Source organism: Macaca mulatta, chromosome 9 (genome assembly GCF_049350105.2).
Source record: "Macaca mulatta isolate MMU2019108-1 chromosome 9, T2T-MMU8v2.0, whole genome shotgun sequence".
In the NCBI taxonomy this organism is placed as follows: domain Eukaryota; kingdom Metazoa; phylum Chordata; class Mammalia; order Primates; family Cercopithecidae; genus Macaca; species Macaca mulatta.
The window spans coordinates 55,178,290-55,193,982 of NC_133414.1; the positions used below are offsets into that span (position 1 = coordinate 55,178,290).

Genomic DNA, 15,693 nt, shown 5'->3' on the forward strand with positions numbered 1-15,693 from the left:
GAATAAATACAGGATTCTTAATTTATCAGTTACTCTTTTATTTACCAGTTTTCTAAGTAGTAATCTAGTTTCCTAAAATCCTAGAAAGCACTTGAAGAAATTAAAAATGGGTTGATTTTTTTCTTCTTTTTTTTTTTTTTTTTTTTTTTTTTTTTTTGAGAGAGAGAGAGTCTCGCTCTGTCGCCCAAGCTGGAGTGCAGTGGCGCGATCTCGGCTCACTGCAAGCTCCACCTCCTGGGTTCATGCCATTATCCTGCCTCGGCCTCCTGAGTAGCTGGGACTACAGGCGCCCACCACCATGGTTGGCTTTTTTGTATTTTTAGTAGAGACAGGGTTTCATCGTGTTAGGCAGGATGGTCTCGATCTCCTGGCCTCATGATCTGCCTGCCTTGGCCTCCCAAAGTGCTGGGATTATAGCTGTGAGCCACTGTGCCTGGCCAAAAATGGGTTGATTTTTTAAAAACTAATTTTGGGAACTATTCTCCTGCCTCTTCTCAGTCTAATGAAATTTTTCTGTAAGATATTGTATTTTTAAGTACTAGAATTTTTATTTGTTTAAGTTTTTATCTCTGCTAAGATTTCACATGTGTTTACTCAATATTATTATTTCAGTCCTTGAGCACATTTATATTTATAATATAATAGTATCCCCTTATTTGTGGCTTTACTTTCCTCACTTTCAGTCACCCACAGTCAAAAATATTAAATATAAAACTCCAGAAGTAAACAGTTTATAAGTTTTAAGTCATGTGCTATTCTGAGGAATGTGATGCAACCTCCCACCATTCTGCTATATCTGGTTCAGGATGTGACATATTCCTTTGCTTGGCAGATCCATGCTTCCTGCTTCCTGCTCATTAGACATTTGCAGCCATCTAAGTTATCAGATGGACCTAGCTTAGTATTGCAGTGCCCGTGTTCAAGTAACCCTTATTTTACTTAGTAATCGTCCCAAAATGCAAGAGTAGTGATGTTGGCAATTCAGATATGCAAAAGAAAAACCTGAAAATGCTTTCAGTAACTGAAAAGAAGAAAATTTCCCACTTAATGAGGAAAATAATATGCTGAGGTTGCTAACATCTAGGGTAAGAATTAATCTTCTATCTGTAAAATTGTGGAAAAGGAAAAATACATTCTTGCTAGTTTTGCTTTTATACCTCAAACTGCAAAAGTTACAGCCACAGTGTGTGGTAAGTGCTAATGTAGGGTTCGGTATTATCCATGGTTTAAGAGATCCACTGGAGGTCTTCCAAAGTATGCCACACAGATAAAGGGGGAATACTGTAGTCTTTTTATGCTAATTCGAACATCTGGATGATGTATTTATTCTATTGACCGCATGCGTTAATATCATTATAAGCCTGACAATTTAAACATATCAGGTGTGTACCTGCTCATTGCAGTCATCACCATCATCATCAACATCATCATCATGATCATCATTATTTTTGTTTGTTTGGGGTTTTTTGAGATGGATCTTGCTTTATGGCCCAGGCTGGAGTGCAGTGGCATAATTACAGCTCACTGCAGCCTCAGACCCCTGGGCTTAGGTGACCCTACCACCTCAGCCTCTCAAGTAGCTGGGACTATGGGCACATGCTACAATGCCTGCCTAATTTTTTTGTTTTCTATTTTTGGCAGACAGAGGGTTTTATCATGTTGCCCAGGCTTGTCTTGAACACCTGGGCTACAGGAATCCATCTACCTTAGTTTCCCAAAGTGTTGGGCTTACAGGTGTGAACCACCGTGCCTGGCTTGTAGTCATCATTATTACTGATGCTTATATTCGTTCGTGTTTGGATAGTGGGACCTCCTTCAAGTTGCCTCTTGGAGCCTATGGACATGACCCTGGGGGGTATAAAAGTGCCCTTGCTTTCCAGTATGACAAGATGATCTAGACTGATTTTGCACATTTCCTGCCTGCAGTCAGAAAGCAGCCATTTCTCCAAGAAGCTTTGGTTCCTTGTAGTGAGTGATGATATGGAGAACCCAAAGTTATGGCACCAAGGTGCTTTCTGCTTCTGTTTTGTTTAATGCTTCTAGGACTTTTCAGCAGATTAGTCTAAAAGATAAGTATTTTTTAATGAAAATGTATCATTTGTAAGTAAACCTTTCTGTTAACAGTCTTGATTAGAGGATTTTAATTATGCTCAGAGATCATACATCTGTATCTTCTATTTCATTTGAAAAGTACCAGTTTTCAATGTCACACCCATAATGAGGCAGAGTCTAGCTCTGTCGCCCAGGCTGGAGTGCAGTGGCACGATCTCGGCTCACTGCAACCTCCAACTCCCAGGTTCAAGCAATTCCCTACCTCAGCCTCCAGAGTAGCTGGGATTACAGGCACACGCCACCACACCTGGTTATTTTTTGTATTTTTAGTAGAGATGGGGTTTCACCATCTTGGCCAGGCTGGTCTTGAACTCCTGACCTTGTGATCCACCCGCCTTGGTCTCCCAAAGTGCTGGGATTACAGGCATGAGCCAGTGTGCCCGGCCTTTTTTTTTTTTTTTTTTTTTTTTTTTTTTGAGACAGAGTCTCACTCTGTAGCCCAGGCTGGAGGGTAGTCGCCCAATCTTGGCTCACTGCAACCTCCGCCTCAAGTGATCCTCCCACCTCCGTCTCCTAAAGTACTAGGATTATAGGCATGAGCCACAACACCCAGTCAATATAACTTTATAATTCACAAAGAAACAAAACAATTTGTGTGACTCACTTTATAGCAAAATTTACTTTATTGTGGTGGTCTGGAACCAAATCCACAATATCTTTGAGGTATGGCTACACTTTCTAAGCATTTCCTGAGTCAGCCTACTTTTTCTCCATTTTTATTGTCATTATTCTATCCATTTTTTTGTTTTCTTGTTGTTGTTGTTTGGAAACAGGAAAGCGCTGTGTCACCCACGCTGGAGTGCAGTAGCACGATCATAGCTCACTGCAGCCTCCATCTCCTGTTTTCAAACTATCCTCCTGCCTCAGGCTCCTGAGTAGCTGAGACTACAGATGCACGCTACCACACCTGACTCTTTTTTTTTTTTTTTTTTTTTGAGACGGAGTCTGGCTCTGTCGCCCAGGCTGGAGTGCAGTGGCGCGATCTCGGCTCACTACAAGCTCCGCCTCCCGGGTTCACGCCATTCTCCTGCCTCAGCCTCCCTAGTAGCTGGGACTACAGGCGCCCCGCCACCATGCCTGGTTAATTTCTTGTATTTTTAGTAGAGACGGGGTTTCACTGTGTTAACCAGGATGGTCTCAATCTCCTGACCTCGTAATCCGCCCGCCTCTGCCTCCCAAAGTGCTGGGATTGCAGGCGTGAGCCACCGCGCCCGGCCTGGCTCATTTTTAAAAAGATGTTTGTAGAGATGGGGTCTCATCATGTTGCCCAAGCTGATCTGGAATTCCTGGCCTCAAACAATCCTCCTGCCTCTGATTCCTGAGTAGCTAGGATCAATCCATTGCTGAAGAGTACGTGGATGCTACTTTGCAGACTGTCAACCTGAATTTGTGTTTGCTTGACATTGTCTAATTATTGGTTTCAGTTTCAGTTTACCCACTTTTTGTCAGCAACATGCAGAAGAGACTGTGCCCTTTTTAGTGTATCCTATCAGGAAGCATCTCACATTGGTTTGTGCCATTACTGGTGCCGTGACTTTAAGCCACTTGGTTAAGGTGGAGTTGGCCATATTTCTCTGCTGCAAAATTACTGATTTTCCTCTTGTAATTAATAAGTGTGTGTGAGAAGATTCTTTGAGATGAGGTATATATGTCATTCTTCATCAAACTATAAGGTTTTTTTTTAAGTGAAAGAAAATGTATTAAGAAACTAAAGAAATAAAAGAATGGCTACTCCATAGGCAGAGCAGCTTCACTTTAAGTGTTTGACATTAACTGATTTTTGTCCAAATCAATAAGTACTGCGATGATTGAAAAATGATTATTACTAAATTTGTTTTCATTGTCTCAAGTTCTGCTGAACTCTGGATCCAGGCTGTGTCAATAGCGTAGTGTGGTGCCTCCTGTACCTGTCTCGACCTCCTACAGTCCTTTTTATTTATTTTATTTTTTATAATAGAGACAGGGTCTTACTATGCTGCCCAGACTGGTTTCAAACTCCTGGGCTCAAGCAAATCTTCCTGCCTCAGCCTCCCAAAGTGCTGAGATTACAATGGTGAGCCACCACACCCAGCTAAGTTCTTTACCATCTTCAGAAAGTTTAGCTTGCACTTTCAGCAGGATGGATTCCCAGAAAGACTCTGAGAGAGAGTTGGGGACTAAGTTGATAATATCAAATACACTGAACTTGACCGTGTTCACCATGCTCTGACTCTAGAGAAATGAGAGTGCTAGTGAGGTTGCTGTCATTTTGTGTATCTTCTGTACCTTGAAGTCCCTCAGAAATCTTGCCACTGGGCTTCTTGTTCTAAGGACACAACAGGTTCTCTTTTTCTGTGGAGATGAAATCTAGATCTTCGATTTTGGAACCAAATTTGGACTCTTGACTCTGAAGCACCAATTTCTTCAGCAAGTTGTTCTCTGGAATCAATCCCAGGGTATGGGTTTTCATAAATGCCTTGAAAAGAGTGTGTAATTGAGAGGTGCTATAGATGGTATGACACCGTCTGGCTTCTCTACGTTGAAACTCCACACCAGGTTGATCTTGCCCATGGCTCTGGCTTGAATCTAAAGTCAGGTTCTGGTCTTTTCTGGAATCTGTGCCTAGCTCTTCAATTCTGGGCGACAGAGCGAGACTCCGTCTCAAATAAAAGAAAGAAAGAAAGAAAGAAAAGGCTGGGCACGGTGGCTTATGCCTGTAATCCCAGCACTTTGGGAGACCAAGGTGGGTGGATCACGAGGTCAGGAGTTCAAGACCAGCCTGGCCAAGATGGTGAAACCCCATCTCTACTAAAAATACAAAAAAATAACCAGGTGTGGTGGTATGTGCCTGTAATCCCAGCTACTCTGGAGGCTGAGGTAGGGAATTGCTTGAACCTGGGAGTTGGAGGTTGCAGTGAGCCGAGATCGTGCCACTGCACTCCAGCCTGGGCGACAGAGCTAGACTCTGCCTCATTATGGGTGTTACATTGAAAACTGGTACTTTTCAAATGAAGTAGAAGAAGATACAGATGTATGATCTCTGAACATAATTAAAATCCTCTAATCAAGACTGTTAACAGAAAGGTTTACTTACAAATGATAAATTTTTATTAAAAATTTTAAAAGACACTTACCTTTTAGACTAACCCACTGAAAAGTCCTAGAAGCATTAAACATGCATTCTGGACTCTTCTGTATTGATTTCTAAAGCAAGCTTTTGTTTGGTAGCATAACCTGGGTAAGGTTTCTGATTGAAGGTATTGATGAGGATTTTCAATTGATCTTCTGTGAATTTGGTGTGATTGCACCTATAATTTGTTGCTACCATCTTGTGTGAAAAGGTGTCTTTGGTCATGCTGGAAGAGATTCCTGGAGGCTGATCTGCTGTCTGGGAGACCACTGACAGCTCATTTTTAAAAAGAAAGATCGCATATAATACAACATAATTCACAAATCTAAAGCTTATGGTTTTCTGGATTTTGACAAATGAAAACACCTGTGCAACTTCAACCCTTACCAGGATATGGATGAGGGTTTCTACCCAAAAGCACCAGTATTTTAACAAACAGCTTTGCATTTTTTGAATTGTTCTGTGTCTGTGAGGGTTCCTTACTCCAAGTTTATGACAAATATATTCAGAAGGCATAATTTACAATTATCGTTTGGGTAAGTAGTTTCATCAATTATCTGATTATTTGCTGTGAATTTGAAGTATGTTGATTTTTATGCAGTTGTCTTCTGAGAAACACTGTGCCATTTTCCACGTGGAAATCACTTGCAGAATAAACAGAGATTATGAACACACAGAGGTGGTTGTGATGGGCACGTCTACCTGTGGCTGCCATTTAAGCGGAAGGTGGAATCCGACTCTGGAGCATCGGCAGCCTGAGCTGGTGCTGGGCTCACGCTGACCCTAGGAGTGCTCTATGCATGCTTCACCTTATGAGGGGTGCGGCAGGAACAAAAATAGAAAAGTGTGCTCTACTTTCACATTACCAAAGGACAGAGGATACCACCAAGGAATTAGAAAACTGTTAAGTGAGAGTTTATTCTTCTTAATAGCCTTTCAAATAAGGAATTTGAAAACAAGATTCTACTCATCCCACACCAAAATGTAAACAGATATATTATTTTTTATATTCCCAGGATAATTTCGGTATTACTTAAGCATCACTATTGTCCTGAAATATCAAGTCAAGTGGAAAAATAAATGTGAATAATCCCACCACTAGCCTCCAGACTTGATGTTTATGTTATTTCCTTTTTACAATGACCTTTAAAAAGTTATAAATTAGAAACATGGAAAGTAGAATGGTTTCATGCAAGAAATACTGAAATAAGATCCCTGTCTGGCCCCAAAATCTTAGACAAGTCATTCAGCCTTTCTAAGCATCAGTTCTCCCATCTGGAAAACGTGGGCATTCATCTCTATGGAAGCTTCAAGCTCTAACTGTCAGTGAGTTTCTGAAACTTGCCCAGGAAGGAGCAGCCCTAGTCTGAGTGCATGCCACCCCTGTGCTTGCCTTTTGCTGCTTCTTTTCCTTGAGGTAGCCTGTAGGTTCCTCCTCATTCATCTCCTGAGCCAGTGCTATCTGACAGCAGGGAATATGTTTCCAATTCTGGTCACATCTGAAAGAAATTTTTCCTAGAAGAAAGATTACATCCATGACCTGCAAAGCATTATGCTTCTCTCTGTATTCCAGATCTTTTTTGTCTTTTTTGTTTGTTTGTTTGTTTGTTTGTTTGTTTGTTTTTTGGAAACAGTTTCACTCTTGTCACCCAGCTAGAGTGCAATGGCACGATCTCAGATCACTGTAAGCTCTGCCTCCTGGGTCCAAGTGATTCTCCTGCCTCAGCCTCCCTAGTAGCTGGGATTACAGGCGCCTGTCACCACACCCAGCTATTTTTTTGTATTTTTAGTAGATACGATGTTTCAACATTTTGGCTGGGCTGGTCTCAAACTGCTGACCTCAGGTGATCCACCCGCCTCAGCCTCCCAAAGTGCTGGGGTTACAAGCATGAGCCACCACACCTGGCACGATTATGTCTTTTTACATGAGAAAAATTTCTTGAGATCATAAGGAAAAAAATCCCTGAGCCAAAATAAATCAACCAAGAAGAAAAAGAAAGTGAAAAGTAAGAAAAATATGTATTTTAAAGAAAGTAAAGTGGACATAGTAATCACATTGACATCCGGGTATAGAACAAACTTCTTCTCTAAAATTTATATTTAGCCAACCACTATTCTAAGCAAGGTTGTGGTAGGAATACCTACCAACTATTCTGGGCCACATGTCACTTAAACGGGCAAAAAGTAAACCAAAGCCATAATTGTGGTTTGATATTTTGGATATTCAATCTCATTTCAGTATTTGCATAGTCTCACATTTTGGAAAACAAAATTGTGGTGATTTCACTTGTCTCTTCATATCACGATTGTGCTCAAAACTGAGAAACAAATGTAGACTAAAGAAGTAAACACTAAGCGGTGAGATCATGCAGGTTAAACAGATACGCTTTCTCAGGGAAAAAGTCACTTACCCATCATGTGCTGATATATTTTTGTGAGCTTATATGGTTCTAGTGTATTTACAACTTGACTAAATATACGTGATTCACCGTGTACTGTGGAATATAATTAAATTGACATTTCCTGGTACAGAATAAATTTGCATATGAGTGAAACAAATGGTGAAAATAAATAAAGTCTGAAGCTATATAATTCCACTGGTTACCAATTTATGTCTTCAGCTCTACACCAAAGCAAATATTACAACTCTGAACAAGCAAGCAGGAGAAGAATAGATTTGCTGTAACCTCAGATGTCAAAGAATGCATTTATCTCTGAAAACATTTGTATTTTTTTGTCACACCGTACTTTATTTAAAGGTGGCCACAGCATTAAAGTGTCAGTTAATTTTGTACAACCAGAAATGGAAAATGAGTCAGTCAAGGTGAAGCAGAAGTTTCTAACAAAGTCTAAGGCACAGTTCTATATAACTAATAATAAGGACACAATATTTGGCTTACTTAATTCCCAAACTGAGGTCACTAAAATTTAAGAATATCTACCAAAACTTAAGCGAAATCTCAAAGAGAAACTTTAAAAATAAAATTTTATTTTTGATCATTCAAAATGTTTCAATCAATATTCTGAGCCTAAATGTGTAGGTGAGTGCTTTCTCCATCTTTGCACATGTGAAGTGCACCTAAACCATAGTCCCATATTTCTCAAACACCATCACACCCATAGAATAGAAAGGAAAGAGCAGTTTCACCAGCTAGCCCCCACAAGCCACTCCCTGGGTCCTCCCCAGCATCTGCTAAATTTGGGAGGCCTGATTTCAGAGGGCTGGATAATGAACTGGCAAAATAAACGCAGCAGAATCGTAATCACAGACAAAGACCAACTCAGGTTCCAGTGCAGATAGACAGCTCATACCAGTGCTTTTGATGTTAGCTGCGGTTAAGGGGGCAGGAAAGGCTCCCACTCTATGGTTGGTGGCCGTGATCAGCTCAGCGCTGCCACCTCAGCGGGCTCCATCTCACCATGACCCTCCCAATCAGGCTGATGGTGTCTCCTTATGCCAAGTGGAAGGAACTGCAATCAAATTCTGACACGACCTGCAAATCCTCCCGGGCCCTGGGCTACTGGTTAGGCCACTAGTAGGGCTGTGGATCAACCAATTAAACCCATTAATAACTGGCAACACAGCACGGCCTCCTTCTCAACAAATTACGATGCTAATTCCCGGATTCAGCCATCCGTGCCCAGGGTCTTTTGTCCTTACCTTTCAAAACACCTCCCCTGCTCCATGCTTTCTAGTCTTGAGGACTTGGCTTAAGCGTGCTTCTGAATTGCCGCTCCTTCTGGTTGACAATTCTTTTTTCTTTTTCTTTTTTCTTCTTCTTCTTTTTTTTTTTTTTTTTTTTGAGATGGAGTCTCACTCTTGTTGCCCAGGCTGGATTGTGGTGGCACGATCTCGGCTCACTACAACCTCCGCCTCCCGGATTCAAGCAATTCTCCTGCCTCAGCCTCCTGAGTAGCTGGGATTACAGGCGCCCACCACCACACCTGGCTAATTTTTGTAGTTTTAGTAGAGATGGGGTTTCACCATGTTGGCCAGGTTGGTGTCAACCTCCTGACCTCAACTGATCCACCGGCCTCAGCCACCCAAAGTGCTGGGATTACAGGCGTGAGCCACCGCGCCCGGCCGACAATTCTTTACACTATTCTCCAGTTGGGGCGGAGCGGGAGACACCATGGAGCCCACCTCTGCAGGAGGTAGGGCTTGGCAGAAGGCAGAGACCCCAACCAGGTGAAGGTGCACTTTGGGTACCGAACTTTAGGGAAAGCGCTCTGGGTCAGGCGTCTCCTCCAGAGTGGTCAGTTGAAAATTAAAAAGGCCACTTTCAAAATAGTTTTAAAATCTATACATTTACCCGGACATAGACATTTTTCGAGACAGGGTCTTGCTCTGTCGCCCAGGCTGGTGTGCAGTGGTGCGGTCGCAAGCCATCTTCCTGCTTCAGCCTCCACAGGCTCACGCCACCACGCCCGGCTAATTTGGTTTTCTGTTTGTTTTATTTTCGTTTGTTTGTTTTGTAGGGATGGAGTCTGACTGTGTTGCCCAGGCTAGTCTTGAACCTCTTGGCTCAAAGGATACTCCCTCCTCGGCCTCGCCAGGTGCTGGGGATTCAGGCTTAAGCCTCCACGCCCGGCCCTATTAATTATTCTTAATTAAAACATTTAAAGGACTCAGTGTTTGGGGCCAGCGCGGCGTTTGCAGCGGCTGCTCCAGCCTCAGGGCCGCAGGTCACCGCGCGGGCCCCGTGCCTACTGGCCAGGCAGTCCTGCGGGTCAGCTCAGGGGAATGCTCTGGAGAACCCTGAACCTACCTCCTGCACTCCGCCCAACCTCGGGTGCCCAGGTCCAGCCTCCAATACACAGCTCCCAGCGCGGCCGCGCCACACCTCCAGGCTGCTCCGGGCAAAGGCGCGGCCGGCGTGTCCAGCTCGGCCTCCTCCTCCAGGCTGCGCTTGTGAGTCAATGGATAAGAGCTTGGCGGACTGAGCAGCAGCCTAGGATATCGCGGAAGCCTCCTGCGGGGACTTCCACGGCTTGTCCCAGGAGCTTCCACAACAGCCTGGCATTGAAAATAAAGTTATAATATTTTCCGCCAGTTTTTCCCAGCCCCGCCCCCAAGCGTCTGATCTTAAAGTCCCCGCATCAGACTCCGGGGGGCGGCCCTGCAAGGGTGCCACGTTCCCGACACACGCCAGGGAATAAATCTCCGTCCCAGGAGAAGGGCGTGGCGAGGGAGGAAGCAAAAACCACAGGACCCGTGACAGTGGCCAAGCCTTAGAGACCTCGCGTGCCTGCCAGGCACCTGAGCCCACGCCGTCCACGCTTCCCCGCCCCGGCGGGAACCAGCTGTTCCCCCTGCATTTGCGAGGGCCCTGGGGTGACCCTCGCCGACGCCAGGCGTGGGCTCCAGAACCCCCTCCCAACCGCCCAGTCCCGGCAGCGCTGGGAGCCTGGCCCTGGCCTGACAATAAAGAAATCATCACGGACAGAAGGAAAGGGGCGCGAGGCTGGGAAGGCAGTGGCTTTAATCCGGGGTCCGCCCCCTTCAATTCTCCTGCGCAGCGGCCCCGAAAGTGGGGTGGGGACCGGGATTGAGGCTGAGCTCTCTTCTTCCTTGTTTTCCGGGTCTCGCGCCTCTGAAGCGAACTGGGCCTGGAGGGATGGTGGGGATCGAGAGAGCTGGGTTGGGGGCCTGACTGAGGGAAAGGTGGGGCCGGCCCCTGGGTCCGGGTCGGAGAAGGATTACGAGGCGGAGCCGCTGCCGGCCCGCGCAACACCCGCTTGGTCCACCGGATGGCTCCGCGCTAGACTCGCGGCTGCGGAAGCGGCGGGCCGGGTGGTGATTACACCCGGAGCGTGTAGGGCCGGAGCGCTATCCCTTTCAAACCTGACCCCCTAACTCTGCTCAGTAACCGGATTTCCGGAAGCCGCGAGCTCGAAGCCCCCAGCGTTTCTCGATCGATGGTGGGGCCGGGACTCCTGGAAGCCTCGGAGCCGCAGCTCCCGACTGCAGCACACGCCTCGGCCCCCAGGGAGCAGCGCAGCGAGGCGGAATACCCTCCCGCATCCGGAGCGTAGCGGGCAGGCCCCAGGCTGAGGACCTGCGACTCCGTGGGACTCCAGTGCCCGCCCCTCCGCCCCTCCGCCGCGGCCCTGGAAGTCGGTTGAGTGCGGAGACCGCGACCGGAGGGGCGCAGAACGCTCCTCCAGGCGTCTTGGGCTCCAAGGACATAATTTTAAAACCACCGGGAAATCCGAGTCCCGCCGCCCGCCGGGGGTGGAGCGTGGCCGCCTAGCTGAGCCCCGCCTGGTGAGTTCCAGGACTCTGTGGTACCCCAGCCGCCGACGCTCTCCGGTGTCTCGGCCGCGGCGGGAACGGAGCTGGGCGCCCAGACGGCGCCGGGGTAGTTACTCTGTCCCCGCCCCGTGGCCGGAGCCGCAACCCTGCCCCTTCCCCACTGGGGCTGCGCCTTCCTTCCTCGCTGCCAGACCGCCCCGGAGCTCCCGGCCCCAGGCAACCCGGGCCGCAGCTGTCATGGAGAAGCCCGGTGCGCACTTGGGGTGCCCGGCAACAGGCTCGGCCGCCTGGCGCCCTTCTTCTCGCCCACGACTGTGGCCGGCGGTGGCCTCTGCTTCCCGGACCCACGAACAAAGCTGGAAATTGCTGCTGCGGAGTCGGTCCTGGGTCGCAGCCGTCGGGGCACAGAACGGCTGCCCGGGGTGTTCCCTCCTCCGGAGCGGTGGCTAGGGCTGGTGGGGCGTGTGCGACGCGGGACCCCGAGCCCACCGCCAAGCACGGCAAGGACCAGAGCGAGCCTCTCCCCACTGCGGCTGGGGACGGCAGGCATGGGGTGGGAGCCCGCCCAGGACATCCAGGTGGGATCGGCCGCCGCTCAGGCGCTGTCCCAGGTGAACGCGGCCAGGGGCAGGCTCAGCACTGAGCAGGCCGCTGGCTCAGTGAGCGCAGAGAGGGACCCCCGGTTTATGCCAAAAGCATGTCTTCTCCAACCTCCTCCTTAAGCCCCTGTCTCATATGTGGGTTCCTGTCTCTCTCCAATAGTTCCTGGGTGCCTGGGAGCAGAGACTTGGCCCGTTCTCCCCAGGCTCAGCTGCAGGCTTCAGTGACCTGGGCAAAGTCTGGTTAACCCTGCCCACCTTTTGGGGAGGAAGGCCGGTTGCTCCCCTAGCTTCCACTGTGGCACTAGGAGGCAAGGGTAGCCAAGCTGATCGCTGGTTTCATCTGCACCGCCCTCCCCCGCTCCACCCCCCCCCCCGCTCCACCCCCCCCCCCGCACCTGCCACAGGTGATGAGATGGGCAGTGACAGGTGAATTGGCAGCCAGGCTGGAGTGGCATGGCTGGCTGCCCTGGGCACCATATTCCCTGCCTGTCACCACTCCTGGCTGCCCAAGTAGCAAAACAAAGTTACAATGACAAAATCCAGAGAGGGGAGGCTCCAGTTGGAGATGGTGCTGCTGTCACAGGCCACCAGAGCAACAATGTGACAGCTTTTCATGGGGGCGGGCACTGTCCCCAGTCCCTACCCTGCCCTGGCTTGATCCTTGTCAGTGTCTATTTCTTTGCCTTGCTCTTATCTCAGCCTGGCTTCCCTTCCAGGATGTCAGCTGTGAGTGTCTCTTGGTCCACGTTTCTCTCCATCGCTTCTTTCTCTTCCCCACTCCCTAAACTCAGGACCCAGTCACTCCTGCTCCTTACACACATACACACACACACTGACATACATGCACTCTCACACTCACTCTCATAGCCCCCCCCCCAGCACACACACACACTCCCACCCTGCCTTAGACAGGAAACAAGTTTCCCTCCCAGAACCTTTATTAAGACCTGTGGGGAATGACCGGAATCTGGGCCCCAGTAGGTCTGTGAGTGAGCCTGTGTGTGTGCAAAGGTGTGAGCCTGTGAGCATCCACATGGCTGTGGAATTTAGAAAGCATGTGTGTACACATGTGAGTGTGACAGTGAAAGTGTCAAGAGTTCGAATAGTGTGCATTTGGATTCAGTGTGGCCTTGGTTGTGTGGGCACACAGGTGAGCTCCGGCTAGGATAGAGGGATGTGAGTGACTCGCAGTATGAAAGCTGAGCCCGGGGCAGATGGACAAATACATCCTTTGAGTTCCTGTGGAGGCTGCCACCCCATACCTTGCTCACCTACTCCATCTTTGTCATCCTAGGTTCTGTCAAATCAGGATGGGGTGCAGAAAATGGGAGTGAAGCTGCTGACCTCTGGGAAGGGGCCTGCATGCTCCCTGGGCCTGTCAGCCACTGATCTGTTCCATGTTCCTATAAATACTTAAAAATCCCAGCTGCTGAGGAGCAAGACATTCTCCACCAGCCAGCTGGGGCTTCTGGCATGGAAGCTGGTGGGGAGGGAGCTAGGGAGCAAGACACATGGGGGAGTGGAGGGGGAATTGCATCAGCGAGGCTGGCATTAGGGACTCCTGAGTTCAGCTCCCAGTTTTGCCAAAGATTAGCCTGGGTGTCCCAGTATGTCTTCATCAGGAACTGCAGAGCCAGAAATACCATCTACGCCTCTGTCCCAGGAAGCAGCCCTACCTCTGCCTGAAGAGAGAGACTCCCCCATTGACAGCCAGCTTTCTGCCTTCTAGTCACATCTCTCAAGTAGGAGTAATGAGAGGGATCTTCTTGCTTTTTTTGTAGTGTGGAGCATCTCACTGTATTGCCCAGACTGTTCTCTAACTCCTGGCCTCAAGTGATCCTCCTGCCTGTAGCTCCCAAAGTACAACAATTACAGGTGTGAGCTGCCACACCCAGCAGCTTCTTACTCTTTAAACACCACACAAAATTCTTCTGGAGTTCCTGGAGGGGATTGTCTCTTTGAACTCAAAATTTTTCCCAGGACACCTTGATTAATCCATCAGGCTCTTTCTGGATTGGAAGCAGAAGAAACTGCAGCTCGATGACCCCCTTTGCAAGAGCCCCCTCTGCAGCCCTTGAGGGGAGCAAAAGCATTTTCATCTGGCCTCTCAGCAATCTGCAGCCAGCTCTTTCACTTCTGGAGCTGGGCTGGATGTGATAACCTGGAGAAGGGGGAATTAGTTGGGATGACTCACTTGCCAGAGCCCATCAACACAGGCCTAGGCTTGTGGCCAGATGCCTGGTTAACCAGCCCAATAGAGCTTCCTTTCTCAGGAAGAGAAAGATTATTGATCCTCTACACCCACTGCCCAGGACAGTGTCAGGCACACCACAGGCCCTTGGGCATTTGTGTGGCATCATCAGCCTTATGCCTGGATCACCAAGTCAAACTTTCCCAATAGTAGTTGGTGGTAAACTCCAACTCCTAGTGTGAAAAGGCATCACAAAGCCCAGATGTCCTGGGCCTCCTATCGGGGAAACCCCACCCCCGATATTTGATGGGGGTTCTTTTCTATTTCCCTAAGTGTTGGCTGGTCTGAGAAATAAGAGAGAGAGAAATTTTAAAGCTGGGTGTCCAGGGGAGACATCACATGTCAGCAGGTTCCGTGATACTCCCTGAGCCGTAAAACCAGCAAGTTTTTATTAGTGATTTTCAAAAGGGGAGAGAGTGTACAAATAGGGTGTGGGTCACAGAGATCACAGGCTTCACAAGGTAATAAAATATCACAAAGCAAATGGAGGCAGGATGAGATCACAGGACTGCAGGATGGGGTGAAATTAAAATTGCTAATGAAGTTTCAGGCATGCCTTGTCATTGATAACATCTTATCAGGAGACAGGGTTTGAGAGCAAACAACCTGTCTGACCAAAATTTATTGGGCAGGAATTTCCTCGTCCTAATAAGCCTGAGAACGCTACAGGAGACTGGGGTTTATTTCATCCCTTCAGCTTCAACTGTAAAAGACAGTCACCTCCAAAGGGGCCATTTAGAGGCCTACCCTCAGGGGCCCATTATCTTTCTCAGGGATGTTCCTTGCTGAGAAAAAGAATTCAGCAATATTTCTCCTATTTGCTTTTGAAAGGAGAAATATGGCTCTGTTCCACCTGGCTCACCAGCAGTCAGAGTCTAAGGTTATCTCTCTTGTTCCCTGAACATTGCTGTTATCCTGTTCTTTTTTCAAGGTGCCCATATTTCATATTGTTCAAACACACATGCTCTACAAACAATTTGTGCAGTTAACGCAATCATCACAGGGTCCTGAGGTGACATACATCCTCCTCAGCTTACAAAGATGACTGGATTAAGAGATTAAAGTAAAGATAGGCATGGGAAATCACAAGGGTATTGATTGCGGAAGTGATAAGTGTCCATGAAATCTTCACAATTTATGTTCAGAGATTGCAGTAAAGACAGGTGTAAGAAATTATAAAAGTATTAATTTGGGGAACTAATAAATGTCCATGAAATCTTCACAATTTATGTTCTTGTGCCGTGGCTTCAGCTGGTCCCTCCTTTCAGGGTCCCTGACTTCCCACATCTTTCCCTTTCTTTTCATATAAATGTGCCATGGCAATGAAGGCTTGTTCATTCTCTCAATTTTGACACAGGATTCT

At 47.6% G+C, this 15,693-nt stretch overlaps 1 pseudogene; it reads right to left on the reverse strand.

The window, feature by feature from the left end:
* Window positions 1-4,307: 4,307 nt before the first annotated feature.
* On the reverse strand, window positions 4,308-6,353 carry LOC106995698 (double homeobox protein A-like; annotated as a pseudogene).
* Between the last annotated feature and the right edge of the window lie 9,340 nt (window positions 6,354-15,693).